The following is a 16,952-nucleotide window of genomic DNA, read 5'->3' as shown; positions in this document are numbered from 1 at the left end:
TTTTAATATCTGTGAGGAGTCATCTGCAGAGCACAAACCAAGGGCCTGCTCATTTCCTGCCGTGTTTATGGCATGTATATTTCAAAGCTCGCACAACACCGAATAAAACCCCGTTGTTTGTTTATTTAGTGCTAATACGAACAATGCATGTTACCGCAGATACAAAACCAGGGAGACTTCTTGCTCCGGGAAGGATTTCTCTCCCCAAGAGCTGTGCTCTGAGGCAGATAATTTTCTTAGGTGTGTTTGTCTCCGAGGGCAGAGCACGAGTGGGAGCCGTATTGTGGGTCATGGGCAAACCCAATTTAACAAGGAAAGGACAGAAGATGGAGACTCCCAAAAGAACAGCTTTTCCAGAAGGTTGCATAAAATCTTACCGGCCTTCAAATCTGTCAGCTGGGTGCTTTTGAAAATAAATAGAAGGTAGTTGGTAAAAGTGTTGCTTTGTTACTGGTTGTGTTCTTTGCAGTGAAGTACTGCTGGAGGGAGAGGCAGGCAGAGAAATTCGATGCCTGTGATTTTGGAAATTGGCAAATAAAGAGATAATGGAAGAAAATGTGATTTTAAAAAAGCTTGTATAGAAGAAAGGATGAAAAAAATATCGTCGTGCTGTATTTCGTGCTGGAAACCAGCCCAAAGCTGAGAGACTCAAATTCCTGGGCACAAAAAATCTCCGATCCCATCGTTTTACAACACTGGCACGGGATAAATTCTGCACCTTGATTTGAGTGCTGCCAGCGTTCTGTAACGTCGCAGCAGTGGGAGAGTCAAGCGCCTCTGAATTCAAGGCTTTTATCTCTGAATGCCGAGTTGTGTGTTCCGGGGCCGCGGGCACAATGCCCGGGGGAAGTCCTTTGTTGCAGTGCGCGGAGCATCTCCCTGCGAGCCCCGGCCCCTGCCGAGCTGCTCTGAGCTGCCTGAGCCTGCAATCCCACAGCAGCCCCAGGCACTGCCCTGCCAGCCCCTGCCCTCCTGGAACCCCCCAGCAATAAAACTGAAAGAGGAAACAGAAATCATTATCCAGGTGTGAAGGAGTGAGGAGGAAATGGGGTCTGGCTGTGCGGCTCTCGGGAGAGAAAATGGGGATATTGCTGGTAGGGCTGGGGATTGATGAAACCTTTTCAGGCAGAGAATTATGAGATTGTAAATCTTGGAGCTAATTCACCTCTTCCTTAAGACGTATTGAAGACATGATTTCACTAATTCTCCCCTATGGACGAAGGTGTTTCTTGCTAGATCTTAGCCTGGTTGCTATGCTCAGGCACACAAGGCTTTGGGTTTGGATTTGTGCGTGGGTTGGGAATTGTGTGTGGATTCCTCCAAGCTGCTGTTCCCGTTGCTACAGCTCTGCTCTGGCTCTGGATCAGGATCCAGAAGCTGAGCTGGGGGTCACTGAGGCAAAAGCCCGGGGTGAGGGCGGTGGATGCTCTGCACTCCGGAGATTCCTGGCTCCTCTGGAGTCCCTCTGCAAACCGGAGGAGCTGGAGATGCCTGTGTGCTGGGCTGGGCTGAGCAGGGGAGGGATGGTGTCTCCCCACCTCTGCTGATGCTCTGTCTGCTCCCCAAATCTCCTCATGCTGCCGTGAAGAGCAGGTTGTGCCTGTGGGGAGGAGACTCCTTGTCGGGAGGGCTCTGGGGCTGCTGCAGTGCCAGGGAGGAGCATTGTGTTATCTTTGTGGGATTCTGGAAGCTGAGGCTTTAAGGGAAATACCACTTGTCCCAGGACATGTAACGAGTTTATCCACGTTGGCAGTGCTGCTGATACTGAACTCTGCTCTCCTTCCTCGTGCAGGAAATTAACTGCTCGCTCATTTCATGCCCATTTAAACCCTGAAATGGCTGCAGATTTTTGGTCGTGATTTCTTCTCTGGGATGAATTGTGCTGCTGCCACACTTGCTTGGCCTCTGAAGTTCTTTAATTTGGTTCTCGTACATCCCGGGAGCAGCCTGGCGGAGCTGGGTGTGTGTGAGCGCTGGCAGGCAGCGGTGCCGGGCTCCCCTTGGAGCAGCTCGCTCGGGAACGTGGTTCTCCAGCTCTGCTCTGCTGTGTGGGCTGGCAGAGCTCCAGGCAGGGCGTGTGTGTCTTGGCCCAAAGCTGGCGGTTTAAGGAAATGCATGGTTCCTAATCTGCCATCAGAAAAAAGCAAATATGCAGGCAATTTAGGAAAGTGAAAGTGCAACCCCCTGGGGAACGCGGAGCTCGGGCTTCAGAGGCGCTCCGAGCGCGGAGCCGTGCTCTGCCTTAAATCCCGGGCCACTTGGCATTCTGCTATCTTTAAGCTGGATCAAAAGCAGATGTGCAGACTTTATCTGCTGAGGTTTTCGTGCTCCTCCAAATCCTTTCTGGCTGGCGTCGGAGCCTTGCTGTAACGGGTGAGGAAGGAGCTCCTTCCCTGTCTCAGCTGATCCTGCCTGTGGAATTTGCTGATTTGCTGGCAGTGGGTGCAGGTTGTGGTCGAGGAGGTGGTTTGTAACTTTGGCCTGGCCTCTCGGAACCAAAGGAGGCCCACATGGGTGGTTTTGTCATCTCTTGGTGATAGGAGGGGAAGAACCTTTTCCCTCTCAAGATTTACTTCACCATTGCCGTGCATGTTACAAATATGGAAACTTCAGATTAAATTTTCCTATTAAAAATGAAAACTGAGAATTTCAGATCTTATCACCTCTTAGAAATAATTGATAAACCCTGGAATGTTTCTCTTTTAATCCACTGACACAAAGTACCCCTTGCATGGAAATGCATTGCTCCAGAATCCATCTGGGGCAGCATCCCGTGTTCCTGATTTGTTTGGTGCTTGTGATGCCTCCAGCCACAGGCAGAGTAGGAAGGATGAGTCCTCCTGATAAGTGCTGGTGGATTGTGCCAGATATTTGTCATACATAAGTCAGAGAAATTGTTTGGATGTTGCTATAGGAATTCTCCTCCCCTCGTGCACTGCAACCAGCAGTTACTGAGCTGCTCTGTCATGGAGACCAGTGAGAGGGGGTTGGTGTGGAATCACAGAGGTGTTGGGAAAACAGTGGGATCCTCGTGGGCTCTTGGGCACAGCCTGAAATGGGAACGAGGTGCCAAACAGAAAGGCACAGAAGAGGTGCCAGCCAGCAGCCAGCAGTGCCTGCTCAGCTGTGGAGGTGCTGGGTGCAGAACCTGGGAGCTGATGGAGCCTGATGGGGCTCCCTGGGAGACACCACCTCCCAGAGCTTCCCTCTGGATCACAGCCTCTGTGGGAAGTAAGAGAGGAGCCTGGTGCTGTGACCAGGAGGGGGTGGCTGCATGGCTGGCTGTCACTGGCTGGATTTTGTGGGGGTGGGAGGCAGTGCTGGCCTCACCTGTGCAGGGACACTCAGGAAGCGTTTCCCAGCTTTATCTGGCTGCCTTGAGGTGCCCTGGCACCAGGGGCAGCCAGGCCCCTGGCACGGGCAGCACGTCCCCTTCTGTTATGAAATCACCTCATAAACTCTGCAAACCGCCCTGGGGCTGACTAAGAATCCTTATCTGTGTTCCCAGTGAAGCTCTCGCAGCTCCTGCGGCACAGATGAAAGGTCTGGGCTTCCTCCTCTCTTATCAGGCACCTGTTGTTGTATCCAGACATTACTCACATCCTTGGAGTCACATCTTGTTTTGCATAATTCACACCAACTGCTTCGTTTCCTTCCTTCCCTGGCAGTTCTGCTCTGTGGCCTTACCTGCCTGTGGAGCCGTCAGGGTTATTTTGGGTTTAACACAAGCCATGGAAATTTGGGAGCAGCAGCTCGGGGAAGATGAGGAGATTTTAGTCAGGTAGAAAGGATGCTCTTCAGTCTTGAGCTGGTGCTGCAGCCACGCTCTGTGCTGGGGAATTCTGTGCCAATTCCTTATGAGTGGTGTAGAAAACCTGAAGCAAACCTAAACAGAAGTTTGTGCAGCAAATTTGGACTCGGAAAAAGGCAAATCACAGAATCCTGGAATGGTTTGGGTGGGGAGGAACCTTAAAGCTCCTCTTGTTCCACCCCCTGCCATGGCAGGGACACCTTCCACTGTCCCAGGCTGCTCCCAGCGCTGTCCCACCTGGCCTTGGACATATAAAGTATATAAGGGGGTTTTTGAGGGTTTGGGTGTTATACTTGTTTATTTTTTGCAATTATATCTGACTTATCAGGCAACTTTAATGCCACCTGAATGCCCCATCTCTTGCCCTTGCTTTTTGGAGGTTTGCTGCTTTGAAGATGGTTTCTGACTAATGTTTGCTGTGTGCTGGCTGTGCCATCATCTCAAAAGCTGCATGTACCTCTCAGTACATCAGAGCAATTTGCCATTTGCTGGCATGCAAAATTCCACTGAGATAAATGCAAATTCTGAAGCTGGGACCTGACCAGGGCTGGGATTTTGGGCTGGCTGCTCTGCAGAACTGTGCTTTGCACAGGCAGAGCTCCTCAGGCAGAGGGAGAGCAGCTCCAGCCTGGCTGTGGTGGGTGAGCAGGGCTCCTGCTGCGCAGCTGGCAGAGCAGCAGAGCTCCTTATCAGGCACAGACTCAGTCTGAGATATGGATTTTCCCATCACGGGCTCCAGGTCTGCACTGGAGCTGCTGCTCAATCTTCTTGGAAGGGCTGTGGGTTCTTTTCCAACCTGCAGGACTCAGCCACATGATTGTATTTCAGGGAGGGAACTATTTCACCTGTTTTTGATTGACTTGATCATCTCAAGGACCATATATTGTGAATATGTCCCTGGTTTTTTCTGGATATTTATTTATGGTTCTGGTCAATAGTCTCCAGAAACACAATTCTGCTTACAAACTGAATTCCTGGGCTGCATTCCCAGGCATTCCCATGTGACTTGAGCATTTTTAGCAACGAAGTGAACAAATGCAAACGTATTTGCAGGGCAGGGGGAGCGTTGCTCTCCACATTCCCTCGGAGAGCCTGGGAGCTCTCCCCAGGTGCCCTGGATGTGACAAGGCAGAGGTCCCTGTGGAGCATCCCTGTCTGGGATGGGAGGCACAGGGACTTTGGCCACCTGCAGCTCCAGGATGCAAATGGAATGGCCCCTCTGTCCCCTGGCCCTGGCTGGAGGCAGGTGCTGCCCTGGCAGGGCACAGCCCCTCTCTGCCTGTCTGCAGCAGCTGGGAATTGTCTTTCCTCTGGACTTCTGGGCTCAGGAGAGGTGGATATCTGTTTTTTAAATGCCAGGGAAGAGGTGATGCCAGCAGGCAGCTCCTGCTGGCTCAGGGCTCTCAGCAGCCATCCCTTCACCTGTGAGTAGGAAATGAATTTTCACAGGGAGGAAGTGGTGTTCCAACATAGCAACGTGGTGGAAAAGTCCTGACCTTAAAAGTCGTGCTGACCATGCAGCAGTGCTTCACAGGTCTTCTGGTGTCTGCATTGCTGCAGCAGGTCAGGCTGAGCCTGAAAAATCCAGTATTGGGATTCTTCTCACTTCTGCAGTCCATGGCCAGAGCTACAAATTACTGACAGCAGCCTGAGGAAATGCTGCAGCCATGCCTGAAACCCTCACTGACACCCAGCTACATTTTGGTCAGAAAACACTCAAATTCCTTCCTAAAAAGCCACATGACTTTTCACTGCATAATGTAATTAACGAACAGCAAAGCAAACAAATATCAACAGATCTTTTGCAATATACTGAAGTGACCAAAAGCAGACAGCAAATCCATCTTTATTTTGGCAGGAATAAGGTCTGTAAGTTCCACCTGAGACAGGCAGGGATACCTGTGAGTAACAGCCCTGCTGCATTAATGTATCAGCATAAAAGCTCAAATAAATTACTGTTATATCCTTGTTTTTCCTTTTCTGTAGAACTGAACTTTCCCCAAAACCAAATTACATCAAAACAATCTCAGAGGTCTCTTCAATTAAATAATCTAGTCAGCTTTCAAGCATTTTTTGTGTCCAATTAGTTTTGATTTGCTGGGGAAGACGTTGGGGCTGTTTCTTTAAAAAGAGCTGAAATCCTGCAATGCCAGTGGACAAATCCTTGGAGATGAGGGAGGTTTGATCATCAGGACCTTGCCAGTGTCTTTTTCCTCTTGCTTTTCTGGCCTGAAGTTTATGAAACTTGCAGCAAAAAGGCACACATTTAACCCGGTGTAGATGCTGCAGCAGTTAAAGGTGTTCCTGTGGAGTAATTTCTGCTCTTTCTGAGGTTTCGGTTTAAGGTGCAAGGACTCCACTGAGGAGATGCTGTGGGCTGCAGTGCCAGGGGCTGTGCTGGTGGGAAACAATTGCCTTGGGGTTTTTGTACTGTAAAATCACTCTGGGTTGTAGCTCTCTGCTGGCTGCCCAGGATGGGGGATGATTAATTAACTGCATATTTTAACCAGAGCTCCTCTGGGCCCTGTGACATTGGTCTGGTTTGTGTGGCTCCCATCTCCAGCCCCACAGCATCGTTTTGAGCTGGCTTTGGTTTTTGGGGGATCTGTAACACACATCACAATGGAAATGTTGAAATCTGGCCTTTCGTTCATGACTTATAACTGCTGAAAGAAATTGCAAGTGAAAATATCCCTCCAAGCTGAAGTCCCTTCAGGAAAGTGCCATTCCTGGAGGAGCTGGTGCGAGTTTGTTCCAGGCTAAGGCTTGGGGTGAATGTTCCAGGGGGTTGGGGGTGGCTCTGGGGGCCCTGCTGGAGCTTGTGGGGGGCTTGCACCTCACCCCAGCTGCACGTGGACGAGGGGGGTCTGACTGTCCCTGCAAAATCAGCTCTGCTTTTCCAACCCTGGTTTTCCATCCCTCATGTTTACTCCTCCACAGGGTACAGCAGCAGAACAAAATCAACCCAACCCTTCCCTCTTTGAAGTATCACTGGGTATTACAGAGTCACATAATTGTATATAATTACCACATTCTAACACTTAAATATTTTCCTGACTAATTTCCTCCTGTCCCTGCTTTGAAAATACCCAGATTATATCCATTAAAAATTTACAGACTGGAAAATATGCGATTTGAAAGGATTTTTTTTTTTTTTGCACTTAAACCCCACTTTTCTTTGTGGCCTTAACCTGTTGCCTCTGACAGAATTACTGGGGTTTAGTGTTCTGTTGTGGTTTAGTTCTTTCCTGAAAAGCCCCCCAGCCCACAGCCCCCTCATGCTGTACATCAGGATGTTATGACAGCTCTGCTGGGCTGAGTCCAGCAGTCGATGCTCTGTCAAAATACCCATCATTTCCTGTAGTTTTGCCTAATTAATGGTGCAGTAATGTGGAAACTTAGAACAGCACCAGAAGGAAAAGTAAATGTTAAATGATTTGCCTTTAATGGATCTCAGAAGCTTTTCTTTTTTGTTTTTTTTTTTTTTTTTTTTCCTTTGTTCCTCATGAGCTCTTTTTTGGGCACCTTCCTCCTCTCTGCTGTTCCTGGTTCCCTTCAGAGTTTTCTTCCTTCCTGTGAGTGGGGGATTTATCAGTGTCAGGGAACTCACAGCACCTGGGAGGGGATGCATTTCCTCAGCACCGTAATTAGCCCTGGCTGCTGATGAACAAAAGCAGATAGTATTTGAAATTCATGTGACTCATTCCAGTTAGCTGAGAGCACCCCTCTGTGCCTGTCTCTCCTTAGCTTTCTGGTCTTCCAATAGAACCCAGAGAGTTTGGGTAAAGCATCTGCAGAGCCCCTGTTCCTGGCAGGGTGGGGAGGGGAAGTGAGGCTGGGAGGGTGGAACAGGTGGAAAGGTGGGCATGGAATGACAGGACAAGGGAATTCCCACTGCCAGAGGGCAGGGATGGGTGGGATACAGGGAAAAAATCCCTCCCTGGCAGGGTGTGAGGCCCAGAGCAGCTGGGGCTGCCCCTGGATCCCTGGCAGTGCCCAAGGCCAGGCTGGACACTGGGGCTGGGAGCACCTGGGACAGTGGGAGGTGTCCCTGCCATGGCAGGCCTGGGGATGGATGAGATTTCAGGTCCCTTCCAGCCCAAACCAGTCTGGGATTCTCTTCCATTTATCCTGAAATGGGCAGAAAGTAAAGCACAGACAAGGAGCAGGACCTCACTGATCAGGAAAGCTCTGTGCAGCCCAAGGGGGTTCCTCACCTGGGCACCCTGCAGAGCCACGCTGGGGCCAGGGGAGCCTCCCCAGGCCAGGCTGAAGGGCACCAGCTGTGCCAGGAGCTGGGTTGGCTGATCCTGTTTTACGGTGTTTTGGTTCGCTGAAAAACATTTTGTTGTGAGAAACTCCAGATGGACGTGAATGTTCTCAGGGGTGGAGGGAACAAGTGGAGGGAGAAAGTTAGTCATCGTGCTGGCAGGCAGGAGCCAGTGAGGACCAGCACTGGATGATGCACAGGGCAAAAATAGCCCAGGTTCCAAATGGAATGGGATGTGACGGCCGAGCTCCTCCAGGGGAAAACACTCCCGAGCCCTCGGGCACGTCTTCGCTGGGTCTTGGTGCAAAGCAGAGCAGGGGCTTTGCTCATCTGTGGGACAAATGGAAACTGCTTGGGAAGTGGAAAACTAGGCAGGAGAAACTGGTGTGAATGATTGGTCCAGAATTTGGGGAATTTTGAGATTTATAGCTCAGTCCAGTCTCAAACCCCAGTTTTGCAGCTCTAAAACAAAGTCCTCTGTCCATCTAATGGATGGGAACTTCCCAAGACCATCAAGTTACGTCCAGTATCCCTTGAAAGGGTTAATGTTAGAAGGGAAAAGTTATTTGTACTAATTTTGACCCGCTTATCCTTTGGTTTTGTGAATTTCTTTTCATTAAAGCATGTGTTGAAAGAGACTTGCGATTTCACCTCAAAACTTGTCTCAATTATCAAAGTAATTAGAACCAGAATGAATAAAGTTTGGAAATGACCCTGAATTTTCATAATCAAATCAAATCTTGGCCCCCAGAATTGTCAGGAATGTTAAATTCTTATAGCTGGCCTGCAAATTGATATCCCTGACAGGAGCTTGGCAGCCAAAGGGGCAGGGAACCCTCAAAATTTTTTGTCCTATCTCAACAAGTTCAGTGATATGAGTAATGAAATTATGTGGATTCGTCCTACTTGTCTGACCCTGGGGGTGTTTCAGGCAGGAGGCCCTGGTCCAGCTCAGCGGGCTCTTCTGAAAGGCTCTGGGGTTGGAAGCTCCAAAGGGAAAGGTTTTGCTGTCTTCAGAAATTTTAGGGGGATTTGTAGAGCAGTGGAACAACAGGTTGAATGGAACCCCCACCTCAGTCCACTTCTCCTCTATTCCCCTTCCCAGGCACTTTAATGCTCCAGCCACATTTTTTTTCTTAAAAATACTCCTTAGAGGGTGTCATGTGTCCCTTTTCTGTCCCAGGCTCTCTCGTTAAGCCTGAAGTAGCTTTAGCACCTTTGACAAGTCAGTTTTGCTTTGTCCAGCAGGAAAGCAGAGAGATTATTTAAGTACAGCCCTAAGGAGGGACTGCACACCCTGCCCATGCCTTGGTGTGTCTCTGTCAGTGCTGGGGTGCCTTTCCTTGCTCCTGTTCCATTTCTTGGTGCTTTCCAGCAGGAATGGTTTGATGTCAGAGCTGCAGGATCCCCAAGGTGCCCCTGGTCTGTTGGATATTTGTCAGCGGCGCCTTCCGGACGTGGCTTCTCCCTCTTTGAGGTTTTTGTGCCTCAGGGGCTGGATTGACTGCTCTAGTGGAACAGTGTGTATCTCCAGTGGAAGTGTTTTTGTTTTCAAAGGCAAGCAGCACATTGTGGACACATGGAAGTGTGTGGCTTTCAAAAAACCAAGCACTATTTCTGGATGCTTGAAGAGCTGGCGTCGGCCAGTTCGGGGTATTTTTAGCAGCAGAGACCATTTGATATGGAGGGATTAAGGTTTGGTGATCTGGAGATTTCAATTTCAGGTGTTGTCATTTGTTCCTTGGCCATGGAAAAGCCCTGGGCTATTAAACTCCTGTCTCTCCAGCCCTGGCATAGCAAGTTAAAGCATCCCTGGAGAAAAGAGGATCTGATGCCCCTCAGACAGGCTCCAGCTATTGCAGGGCAAGCTGACCCTAAGCTTGATCTTAGCCCAAAACAAAGTCCAGTCCTTGTCTTTGGCCCTGTCAGTCACTTGTGAGCTGTGAAAGGGGACTGTTGAGGTTGAAAATCTCTCTAATAAAACGTACTTTCATTAGAATAATGCAATATTATTAAGATAACTAATGCTATTATGACTTTAAAGAGAATGTGTGCCAGCAGTTTCTTCATCTGCTTCTCTTTGGAGGACAAGCTCACCCTCCTAATTATTGTGTTCCTGTTCTCAGGCATATGAGTAGTGAGAGCATGACAATAGCCTGGGATTTAATGTATGCACAGGTTAAATGAGTCCATAATTTCCAGGAGAGCCGTGAATGAGTATCAGAAGCTGAGGAGAGGATTTCCTCCGTGCTGCTCACTCTGCTTCAGGAGGACGTGTTGGTCCTGGGCGAGTTGCTGTGGGCACAGCGCCGTGTGTGACAATGGGATCCCTGTACAAACAGTGCTGGCTCCTCCACACACAAAAAAAAAATGCAGCAAGGAATTTTTAGCACGTTGTCATGCAGCACTCTCTGTTTCCTGGCTTCCACAGTCAAGCTGTGTAATAATATTTATATACAAATGCTGACTGTGATTTTCCACCCCGGAAAAAGGAGATGTCATTTAAAAGTGCCGTGTGTGATGTAAAGCAGGGATTTGACTCGCGGCCTTGCACATGGTGTGGGCGTGGATTTTAATTGTTTGAAAAGAGATCATTTCAAAAAATGGAACAGTCTTGCTACAAAGGCACATTCTCCTGGAGTAAAGGTCATTTTGCTCTTCAGAAGTTGCTTTTGGAAGGGAGCAGAGGGTCCTGCTCTTGCCTTTCCTCTCTCCTACCTTTGGAAACATCCTGGAGAGCAGAAGTCTCTCACTGTGGGGCTGAAGCAGCTCTCAGACCTGCTCAAGGTGGGATCCAGCTCCAGGAGAGCTGCAGTTGTGGCTGAATGTGCACTGGCACGTGGAATCTGGTTTTCCCCCTGAAATCCACGCTGCTCCGTGTCCCCAGAACCGACGCCCGTGTCCTGGTTTTCCTGAGTCAATGATCACACTCAGCCTCTTTAGCTTTGCTGGAGCTGGGATTTATAAACAGTTCCAAGACAAAATCCCTGCTTTTTTGGCTCCAGCCAAGGAAACTGTTCTGATATCTTGCCAGTTGCCAGCACATTTCTAATCCTGGTGTCCTGGGGCCTTGGTTTTCATGTTGAAATCTCTGCTCCTACCAGGCTCTTGGTGGACTGAACACACAGAGAATAATGACTGCTGAGCTGGGATGTGTTTGCTCATCTTCTGATCCACACTTGACCAAAGAAGGTTGGATCGTGGCTTTGTTTTATCCTGCTGCAGTGACAGAATCCAGATGTAAGGATCCTAAATCCTCAGTGTTCCTGGTTTTCTCCTTCATAAACCCTTTGACACCAGGCTTGTCACTCTGGCTGTGCAGCTCCTGGTCGGGCAGGGTCCTCCACCTCTGTGACTCTGTAATCATGGGCTACAGGTGTACCTGTGCCCAGCTGCATTTCTAGAGAATCTCAACGGCAAACCAGAGAAAAATAAGGTGTGGAATAAACAATAGGTGGCATAAAACTCATCAGCCAGCATGTCGTGAGAGACTCTCACAGCAAAGATGCAGCTGAAGTGTGGTTGGCAATTGTTGTATCCCATTTTTGCAGGTTGCTTGATCCTGGTTCCTTTTGAATGGCATTTCTGGAAGAGAAAATATAAATATTTTTATCTGCTAAGTTCAACAGAGATTAAGGGAAGCACTCCTCTGGATCCACATCCCAGAAATGCTCCTGAGGAGACTCAGGGCAGTTTGTTGGTGTTGGGTTGGGTTGTGCTGTCAGCAGGGTCTGACACAGCAAAGCCAGGCCTGCCCAGGAGAGGTCCAGAGCTCCTCGGTGGCTCTGTCCACGGATGTTGCTCCTGTGGGGATCCTGTTCCAGGAGCTGTGTTCCTGCAGCAGAGTCTGTGCAGTGCCCAGGCGTGGGCAGCAGGGCCATAACCTGGTGTCAAACACTCTGCAGCCTGTTGGGAGTGTGCTGTGGTGGCTGCCAGCGCTGCCTTCGGGCTCTTTGCTCCCCTGTTTTCTGCAGCTGAGAGCTGAGTTATGGGGAGCTGCACAGAGCTTTCTCCAGGTGCCCCCTCGAGGAGATTTATCCACTTCCAGTTGCCATGAGCCTTATCTCGAGGTGGGTGTTTGGGGCTGCAGCAGCTGCCAGGGAGGGGGATCCTGGTTTGCACAGGCAGAGTGACACAGCTTTAAACCCCTGGGCTGGAAAGGACGGAGAGAGCCAGCACTTCCTCCCCTAAAGCACTCAAAAGCAGTTTTAAATCGGATTAGGATTTAACAATCACTTCAGGGTTTACTCACTGCAGGGAGGATCAAAGCCCAGGGAGGACTCTTCAGCTGTTTGCTTTTCCTTTATGTAGGAACTTTGCCATGGCTGCCCTTAAACCCCCACTAAATACAATAAAACAACTCCCTTCTCAGAAAAGCAAATTACTTAACCACAGCCTAAAATAAGGTGTTCATTATCTGGTGACACTTTTTTTTCTCTATTTGCTATTCTACCAAGCTCCCATTCTGAGGCAGTGCAGGGAGCAGGTCTGCATCCCCAGCTCCAGCTGGACTGATCCTGGGAGATCCCAAAACTGGAATATGGATTTGCCTCCATGTGCTGTGTCACCACAGTGCCTGGGCAAAAAAAGGTTCAGCATTTACCCAATGAAGTCAAGGTGTGATGTCTCAGGGGAGCAGGGACTGCTGCAGGGAATTTTCCTTGCAATTTGGTGGAAATGTTTTTAAAATCCAAGAAGAGGTCTGTGTGCATTTTCCTGCTCGAGATGACCAGAGGTTCATCCTGCTGGGAGAGGCTCAGAGACCTGAGCAGCAAGGTTCAAAGAAATAGTGCTAGTGGGAGAGGGGAAAATAATTTTGTGGCTAAAATAGATCACATGCCTGTCCCTCTGTCCTCTTCCTATTGTTGTAATACAGATTGGTCTGAAAGTGGCACAGCTGTGGAAGTGGCACTTGGGGACTTTGTTTCGTGGTGGTTTAATGGTTGGACTCGGTCTGGGAGGCCTTTCCCAACCTAAAGGGTTCCATGATCCTGGGGCAGCTCCAAGAGCTGCACCCTGGGGTGCTGAGCCAGAGATGCCCATGATTTATCTGGAGGCTAATGCCTCGTTTCTCCTCCCCATGTAATGTGGTTTAGCTCAGAAAGGGAACTAAATGCAGAATGAGGATTAAACTATGTAAGCCTGATGGATGTTTTGTAGGTGATGCTTTGCAGAAAATCATTACTTTGAAGTGTTGGAATAGAAAAGAACATTTTTCAGGCTTTTCAGACACAACATGTTTTGGAGAAGAAGCTTGGAGCAGATGTACCCATAGTTTATTCCATTTATCACATTAAAAATAAAGAAAAGACAATTTCAGCTCATTTACTGCTTTATTAGTTCAAACAAACAGCTTTTCTAATCAATGTGTATGGCGAGCACAATGCTTTCATAATTGGCAGTGGTGGCTCCAGAATGAATGGTTCTGTCCTTGTTTGTGGTCTGTAACAAGTCACAGTTAATACATTGGTCTCATCCAGCCTTATCTCATGTTCATTTCTGCACAGGAAAAATTACAACCTTATTTTTAAATTTTAAAACATTTGAGGGTTGGTTTTTTTCCCCCCATCCTTTTGAGAAAGTGCAGTTGGAAATGAGGAGAGCTGCACAGGGAGCAGTCCCAAGGAGAGTGGCTCAGATGTGTCCAGGGGAGTCTTTTGCTCTTATTTATCTGGAGGTATTTATTGATTTTATCTTCCTTTGCAAAAATACTGATTTATGAGGTGATAGAAGAGGCTGGGAGAATAATTTTACTTATAAGAGAGCAGAATTGTCCAACTAATTGCCCAGGAAAAAGAGAAAAGATCTGCTGATCTACCCCTGCAGATGTTTCTCATCTGGAATACAGACCAATTCCAGACATTTATTTTTTTGATTGCTGTTTATTTTGATGCTTTATTACACGGTCATTGCCAGGAAGGAAATGGTGCTCAGAAATCCAGCAAGATGTTTTTTCTACTTTGGCACTATTTATTCAGTGACAGTTTGGGGTTTAACCCCTTTGTCCCCCTTCTCTTTGTCTGGCTGTGAGCCCTCACTTCCATCCTTCACTGGGAACAACAAAACACGCTGGTCCTGGGCTGAGCCCTGTCATGGCTGGTTTTAAACTCCCTGAAATTTCATAGAGACATTAATGCTCATTTCTAGATCGGAACTAACAGGAACCTGTTGGCTTTTTTTGCCACCTAGTGCTTCTGTCCCTGCATTACTGTGGAGGGTTGTGTGTGTGAGGAGCGAGGAGCCCCGTGGTGCTGCAGCTCCTCGGCCAAACGCCCTCCTGGTTTGTCAGAGGAGTTTCCTTGCACGAGTGGAACAAACTCCAGCCTTCCCTGGTTTGCTCGAGAGCCACCAAAGGCTGTGGGAAACCTTCTGTGTGCTGAGTGGGAGAAAACAGGGAGCACCTCCTGCTGCTGGTCTGACTTTCAACCCGGTGATCTTCCTCCTGGCTTTGTGACTTTGACAGGGTGGTGCACGTTCCCCCTGTGGACAGAGCTTCAGAGCTGATGGCTGGGCAGACAGAGCACCTCTGTCCTCTGGGCTGGCAGCAGTGATGCTCCAACACCCCTAAGCTGTGCTTCCATAGGATTAAAAAGGGCTGGAAAATTAAATATATGCAAAGCCAACAATCCCACGACACTCTATTTCTTCAGATTTCTCCTGTAGCTGTCGGTGTGCCAAATCTGCCTCAGGCCCTTGCACTCACACCCACAGGTCCATGTGATTTGTAACTGAAGGGGATGCTGTGCAGTGTAGCTGGAAACGGGCTGGCCCTGGATGCGAGCTGGGTGTTTGCAAGAGCCCCAGGAGGGGCTGGGGCTGTGCTCATGCTGAGGGATGTGCAGCCCCTCCTTTCCCTGTGCAGGCTGTGCCTTGAGCAAACCCCAGAGCACAATGGAGCCGTTCTGCTCCAAACGGGAGCAGGAAGGTGGGCGGATTAGGAAATATTTTATATTAGGGGTTTTCCTTCCACTCAGCCATGTCACATTCAAGTCCCACCATTGCTTTATGGCCACGTGCCTGTCCCACTCTGCGAGGGACAGACCTGCTGCTGTCCATCTGTCCATGTGTCTGTCCGTGTGTCCGAGGCAGGGCTCTGCTCATGCTTGCAGTCACCAGGGGCAGTGCTTGGCAAGGCTCTGCAGTGCCCATGGCTGTGGGATACAGCAGCACTGACAGGCTCCTGCACTGGGTAATATACTGCCCTTTGGCTCCTGGTGATGGCATCCAGACCTCCCAACCTTTCATAATCCACAAATGGAAAAGTGGCACTTAAAATGAATTTATTCAGGTGGGAGCGCTGTAAAACATGAAAATAAGGCTTTTGACTTGCTGCACCTACACTTGAGTGTCAATGAAAAGCTTTTTATTTGGTTTTAGAGCCAGACTTGCAGAAGTCAATGGGCCTTGTGGTCTGGCTCTGTGTGTTACAGGAGCCAGACTGGAACAGGGCATGGACAGCGAGGAGGGGATTGGGAGCAAAGCTGCCCAGTGAAAGACCAGCAAACCTTTGAGCATCTTAGAGGGCAGAGTTTGCCTGGGGAAGGCTGAAAATGGGAGGGGAGAGATGAGTGAGACAAATCCCCAAACGAGATTCCTTTGGGATCAATAAGTCAGTCTTTATTTGCGTGCCATAGTTTTTGTGCAGTGGGATCTCCGGGTGATCTCTGGCTGCTGCCTCCCTGCTGGGCAGCACGGGAGCATCTCCTGCCAGCTCCGTTCAGCCCCAGGGGCTGTGGGAGGAGAGGAGGGAGCAGGGAATGGTGGTGGAGCAGCAGCAGCAGCGAGCAGGCGCCGCTGGCCTTTGACCATTATTTGATTTGCCACTGTCCTCAAACACGAGGTCATTTACAGCCTGCCGGGGCTGCCAGACCAGGAAGTTACCTTGCGAAGGAAGGAACCAGCCCATGCTGTCTAAATATTGTCAATTGTGTGCTGAACGGAGGCCACAGCCTGAGGAACCTCAATAGTAGCTCTTTGTGTCCCCGGCTGCCTCCTGCCAAAGTACTTTCCATAATTAGGAGTAAAACATATTTACATTCCTGCCGTGCTCGGGGCCGGCACACACCTGTACGCGTGTGGTGCTCATGTATGGGGTGCAAGCATTTATACTCCTGTGCTTTTAGAGTGAGTATTCCTGCCTGGAGTCGTGGGAATGGCGCAGCAAGAGATGGAGGAAACTGGGGTGTGTGGGACAGTCAGGGGGTGTGATGGTGAGAGGAGAAGAAATCCAATGGATTCCCCCTCTGCCAGGCAGGAGCATAATCCCCATATAGAGAGATACTGTACTTGTCTGAATCGGAAGGTCTGGGCTGAATGCTCCCTTTTAAAATTCATTGACGTTTGCATGGAAACCAGAAAAATGGGCTTAAGTCAAGAATGCAATAACCTCACTCAAAACTGCTCTCCATGGCAGGCGCTCATCCGCTTCCAGCCGCTCTGCTCGCGGGAAGATAAATGGAGGGGTGGAATCCTGGGCATGGCTGCACTGGGTGATGCACAACAGCTTCTCCAGGCACGTCTCTCCCCCTCCCTCCATGATAAATCGCAGCCAGACATTGATTAGTTCAGTTTGGGGGGAAAAGGAGCAGGGCAGGACAACTGGATACTTGAGCAGAGATTCCTGAGCCGAGGCCAAGGCAGAGCGGGGCGGTCACGTGGCGCTGGCTCCACGCCTGCTTCCAGCTGCTGGGGTTCATTAGGAGACAGCCAAAACACATTAATTAGTCTTCTAACATAGCTCTCCTGTGCAGGCAGGGCCATGGCTTCCACAGGGGCAGAGGAGATGGTCTGTACATGGTGAGAGTGATGGAACCTCTGGGTCAATGGGTGTCCCCTGCCTGAGGCTTCCAGGAGTCCCCCTGGGTGGTGGGA

The sequence above is a fragment of the Haemorhous mexicanus genome, chromosome 15 (assembly GCF_027477595.1).
Source record: "Haemorhous mexicanus isolate bHaeMex1 chromosome 15, bHaeMex1.pri, whole genome shotgun sequence".
Taxonomy (NCBI): Eukaryota; Metazoa; Chordata; class Aves; order Passeriformes; family Fringillidae; genus Haemorhous; species Haemorhous mexicanus.
This window is presented reverse-complemented; position numbering follows the sequence as displayed.